Here is a 6,495-nt window from a genome sequence, read left to right as displayed (position 1 = left end):
CAAATGAGATCTAATAAGGCTGAAATTAAAAATGCACTACTGAGATGCAGTCTGAATTGGATACTCTAACAGCTAGGGTAAAGGAGGCAGAAAAGAGAGTCAGTGACATAGAATCCGTGTTGATGGAAAGAAAGGAAGCTGAGGTAAAGAGAGAAAAACAACTGTAGGACATGCGAAGAGGCTTTGAGAAATCAGTGAGGCTATAAGACATACCAACACCAGAATTATTGGGGTGCCTGAGAGAGCGAGGGCAAGAAGGTGTATTTGAGCAAATTATAGCTGAGAACTTCCCTAATCTGGGGAAGGAAATAGGCATTCATATCCAAGAGGTAGAGAAAACCCCTCCCAAATCAATAAAAATAGATCAACACCCCAACATATAATAGTGAAGCTTGCAAATTTCAAAGATAAAGAGAAAATCCTGAAAGCGGCTTGAGACAAGAGGTTCCTAACCTACAGAGGTAGGAGCATTAGACTTACATCAGACCCATCCACAGAGACCCAGCAGGCCAGAAAGGGCTGGCATGATATATTCAGAGTACTAAATGAGAAAAACATGCAGTCAAGAATACTTTATCCAACAAGGCTATCATTCAGAATGGAAGGAGAGATAAAGAGCTTCCAGGACAACAGAAACTGAAAGAATATGTGACCACCAAGCCAGCCCTGCAAGAAATATTAAGGGGGATCCTGTAAGCAAAGAGAGCCCAAGAGTAACATAGACCAGAAAGTAACAGAGACAGTCTACAGAAACAGGAAATTTACACATAATACAATGGCACTAAATTCGTATCTTTCAATAGTTCCTCTGAATGTAAATGGGCTAAATGCTCCAATCAAAAGACACAAGGTATCAGATTAGAGGGAAAAAAAGCAAGACCCATCCATATGCTGTCTACAAGAGACTCTCTTTAGATGTAAAGACACCTGCAGACTGAAAGTGAGGAGGTGAAGAACAATTTATCATGCTAATGGACCTCAAAAGAAGGCTGGGGTAGTAATCCTCATATCAGACAAATTATATTTTAAACCAAGACTGTAGGGCGCCTGGGTGGCTCAGTCGTTAAGCGTCTGCCTTCGGCTCAGGTCATGATCCCGGGGTCCTGGGATCGAGTCCCACATCGGGCTCCCTGTTCAGCGGGAAGCCTGCTTCTCCCTCTCCCACTCCCCCTGCTTGTGTTCCTGCTCTCGCTATCTCTCTCTCTGTCAAAATAAATAAATAAAATCTTTAAAAAAAAAAAAAACCGAGACTGTAGTAAGAGATGAAGAGGAACACTATATCATACATAAAGGGTCTATCCAACAAGAAGATCTAACAATTATAAATATTTATGCCCCTAATTTGGAAGCAGCTAATTATATAAACCAGTTAATAACCAAATTAAAGAAACAGATAATAATATAATAATAGTGGGGGACTTCAACACCCATTCACAGCAATGGACAGATCATCTAAGCAGAAGATCAACAAGGAAACAAGGGCTTTGAATGACACCCTGGACCAGATGGACTTCACAGATACATACAGAGCATTCCATCCTAAAGCAGCAGAATACACATTCTTCTCAAGTGCACATGGAACTTTCTCCTGAATAGATGACATACTAGTTCATAAATCAGGTCTCAACAAATACCAAAAGATTGGGATTATTCCCTGCATATTTTCAGACCACAAGGCTTTGAAACTTGAACTCAATCACAAAAGGAAATTTGGAAAGAACTCAAACACTTAGAAGTTAAAGAGCATCCTACTAAAGAATGAATGGGTCAACCAGGAAATTAAAGAAGAATTTTTAAAATTCATGGAAACAAATGAAAATGAAAACACAATTGTTCAAAAACTTTGGGATACAGCAAAGATGATCCTAAGAAGGAAGTACATTGCAATACAAGCTTCTCTCAAAAAATTAGGGAAATCTCAAATATAGATGCTAACCTTACACCTAAAGGAGCTGGAGAAAGCTCCAGCTTCCATTTTCTGTAATGAAGCCTAAACCCAGCAGGAGAAAAAAAATAATAATGATTAGAGCAGAAATCAATGAAATAGAAACCAGAAGAATAGTAGAACAGATCAACGAAACTAGAAGCCAGTTCTTTGAAAGAATTAATAAGATCAATAAACCCCCTAGCCAGACTTATCCAAAAGAAAAGAGAAAGGACCCAAATTAATAAAATCATGAATGAAAGAGGAGGAATCACAACCAACACCAAGGAAATACAAACAATTTTAAGAACATATTAGAGCAACTATATGCCAACAAATTAGGCAATTTGGAAGAAATAGATGCATTCCTGGAAACTTATAAACTACCAGAACTGAAATAGAAGATCCGAACAGACCCATAACCAGCAAAGAAAATGAAGCAGTAATCAAAAACCTCCCAAAAAACAAGAGTCCAGGGCCAAATATCTTCCCAGGGGATTTCTACCAAACATTTAAAGAAGAAATAATACCTATTCCTCTGAAGCTGTTTCAAAAAATAGAAATGGAAGGAAAACTTCTAAACTCTTTCTATGAGGCCAGCATTACCCTGACCCTCAAACCAGACAAAGACCCCATCAAAATGGAGACTTACAGACCAATATCCCTGATGAACATAGATGCCAAAATACTCACCAAGATACCAGCCAATCGGATCCAACAGTACATTAAAAAGATTAATTACCATGACAAAGTGGGATTTATTCCTGGGATGCAAGGGTGGTTCAACATTTGCAAATCAATCAACGTGATACATCACACAGATAAAAGAAAGGACAAGAATCATATGATCCTCTCAACTGATGCAGAAAAAGCATTTGACAAAATACAGTATCCTTTCTTGATCAAAACTCTCCACAGTGTAGGGATAAAGGGAACATACCTCAATATCATAAAAGCCAGGGGCGCTTGAGTGGCTCAGTCAGTTAAACATCTGCCTTCGGCTCAGGTCATGATCCCAGGGTCCTTGGGCTCCCTGCTAAGCAGTGAGCCTGCTTCTCCCTCTCCCTCTGCTGTTCCCCCTGCTTGTGTGCTCTCTCTATCTCTGTCAAATAAATAAAAAAATCTTTCTAAAAAATCATAAAAGCCATCTACAAAAAGCCCACAGGGAATATCATTCTCAATGGGGAAAAACTGAGAACTTTTCTCCTAAGGTCAGGGACATGACAGGGATACCCACTCTCACCACTGTTGTTCAACGTGGTACTAGAAGTCCTAGCCTCAGCAATCAGACAACAAAAAGAAATAAAAGGCATTCAAATTGATGAAGAAAAAGTCAAACTCTCACTCTTCTCAGATGACATGATACTCTATGTGGAAAACCGAAAAGATTCCACCTCCAAAGTGCCAGAACTCATATAGGAATTCAGCAATATGGCAGGATACAAAAACAATGCACAGAAATCAGTTGCATTTCTAAACACCAACTATGAGACAGAAGAAAGAGAAATTAAGGCATCGATCCCATTTACAATTGCACCAAACACCATAAGAGATACCTAGGAATTGGGGCGCCTGGGTGGCTCAGTCGTTAAGCGTCTGCCTTCAGCTCAGGTCATGATCCCAGGGTCCTGGGATCGAGTCCCACATTGGGCTCCCTGCTCGGCAGGAGGCCTGCTTCTCCCTCTCCCACTCCCCCTGCTTGTGTTCCTGCTCTCGCTATCTCTCTCTCTGTCAAATAAATAAATAAAATCTTTAAAAAAAAAAAAAAAGAGATACCTAGGAATAAACCTAACCAAAGAGGTAAAGGATCTGTACTCAGAAACTACAGAAAGCTTATGAAAGAAATTGAGGAAAACACAAAGAGATGGAAATACACTCCATGCTCATGGATTGGAAGAAAAACATTGTTAAAATGTCTATGCTACCCAGAGCAATCTACACATTCAATGCAATCCCTATCAAAATGCCATTGACATTTTTTCACAGAGCTGAACAAATAATCCTAAAATTTGTATGGAACCAGAAAAGACCCCGAATAGACAGAGGAATGTTGAAAAAGAAAGCTAATGCTGGTGGCATCACAATGCCTGACTTTAAAATATATTACAAAGCTGTGATCATCAAGACATCATGGTACTGGCACAAAAAAAGACACCTAGATCAGTGGAACAGAATAGAGAGCCCAGAAGTAGACCCTCAACTCTATGGTCAACTAATCTTTGATGAAGCAAGAAAGAATATCCAATGGAAAAAAACAGTCTTTTCAATAAATGGTGCTGGGAAAATTGGACAGACACATGCAGAAGAATTAAAATGGACCATTTTCTTACACCATACACAAAGATAAACTCAAAATGGATGAAAGACCTAATTATGAGACAGGAATTCATCCAAATCTTTTTTTTTTTTTTAAGATTTTATTTATTTGACAGAGAGCGAAAGTGGGAACACAAGCAGGGGGAGTGGGAGAGGGAGAAGCAGGCTTCCCGCAGAGCAGGGAGCCCAATGTGGGGCTTGATCCCAGGACCCTGGGATCATGACCTGAGCTGAAGGCAGACGCTTAATGACTGAGCCACCCAGGCACCCCAATCCATCAAAATCTTAAAGGAGAATACAGGCAGCAACCTCTGTGACCTCAGCCACAGCAACTTCTTGCTAGACACATCTCCAAAGGCAAAGGAAACAAAAGCAAAAATGAACTGTTGGGACTTCATCAAGATAAAAAGTTTCCTCACAGCAAAGGAAACAGTCAACAAACTAAAAGGCAACCTATGAAATGAGGAAAGATATTTGCAAATGATATATCAGATAAAGGGCTAGGATTCAAGATCTATAAAGAACTTATCAAACTCAACACCCCAAAAAAACAAATAATCCAGTCAAGAAATGGGCAGAAGTCATGAACAGCCACTTCTCCAAAGAAGACATACAAATGGCCAACAGACACATGAAAAAATGCTCCATATCACTTGTCATCAGGGAAATGCAAATCAAAACCACAATGAGATACCACCTTACACCAGTTAGAATGCCTAAAATTAACAAGACAGGAAACAACAAATATTGGCAAGGATGTGGAGAAAGGGAACCCTCCTACACTGTTGGTGGGAATGCAAGCTGGTACAGCCACTCTGGAAAACAGTATGGAGGTTCCTCAAGAAGTTAAAAATAGAGCTACCCTACAACCCAGCAATTGCACTACTAGGTATTTAGCCCAAGGATACAAGTGTAGTGATCCAAAGTTCATAGCAACAATGTCCATAATAGCCATACTGTGGAAGGAGCTGAGATGTCCTTCAACAGATGAATGGATAAAGAAGATGTGGTATATATATACAATGGAATATTACTCAGCCATCAGAAAGGATGAATACCCACCATTTACATCGACATGGATGGAATTGGAGGGGACTATGCTAAGTGAAATAAGTCAATCAGAGAAAGACAATTATCATATGGTTTTACTTATATGTGGAATACAAGAAACAGTGCAGAGGACCATAAGGGAAAGTAGGGAAAACTGGATGGAAGAAATCAGAGGAAGACAAGCCATGAGAGACTCTTAACTATGGGAAACAAACTGAGGGTTGCTGAAGGCGAGGTGGGTGAGGGAATGGGGTAACTGGGTGATGGGTCCTGAGAAGGGCATGTGATGTGATGAGCACTGGGTGATATACGTAACTGATGAATTATTGAACACTACATATGAAACTAATGATGTACTACATGTTGGTTAATTGAATTTAAATAAAAAAACAAAAACAAAAATCAAATTAAATAAAAAATAAAAAGTTCCTTAAAACATGAATTCAATAGAATGAAAATGAAAAATGAAATTTATGACTATCATGCAACAGGGCAATGGTGACACATTTCATCAAGATGGTGTAGATCAGCATCTCAGAAAGTGGATGACACATTCAAAATAGAATAATTTGAGAAGGGTTTACTTATATCTAATTCAAAAATGTGGGCAAAATAGAGGAGACCAGAAGAATATTTCAGGAACACAGGACTAGCCCTAGCACAGTTCTTACATCTCTAGACCTGATGGGATAGAGAAGGGAAGGGAACTTGGAGGGAGAGAGAGACCTACAAGTGGATCTGTTGTGGGACACAGACAGTCTGAGGCAAATCCACAGGGAAGGAGCCAAGAGAATTAGCACCCCAACCTAGCTCTTCTCCCTCCTTCTGGGGCTTCCACTGGCAGAACTAACCTGGACAGCAAGGACAATGGGGCCTGTTACTGTGATCCACATCAGCTGAGGAGCAGAGAGCTGGCTGGAGAAGAGTAAGAAGTGAACACAGCAGGACAAACTCAAGTATCTAGCAAATAGAAACAAATACAACCTACTACATGGTATTTAAGTTACCTGTCTCTGTCTCATCCCACAATCAGTTTATGTCCCCACCCTATCTCCCAGGAAGGGTTCTAAAATACACTAAGGACCAACAGTGAAAAGTATTATGGATGGGAATAAATCACCACAGAAATCTATAAGTAGAATCTAATAATATTTGCTGTTGGACAGGTTGTGGTATGTGAAAAAAGTAGGAGAATCCGGGATAGG

Source organism: Phoca vitulina, unplaced genomic scaffold, assembly GCF_004348235.1.
Source record: "Phoca vitulina isolate PV1807 unplaced genomic scaffold, GSC_HSeal_1.0 scaffold4, whole genome shotgun sequence".
Taxonomy (NCBI): Eukaryota; Metazoa; Chordata; class Mammalia; order Carnivora; family Phocidae; genus Phoca; species Phoca vitulina.
This window is presented reverse-complemented; position numbering follows the sequence as displayed.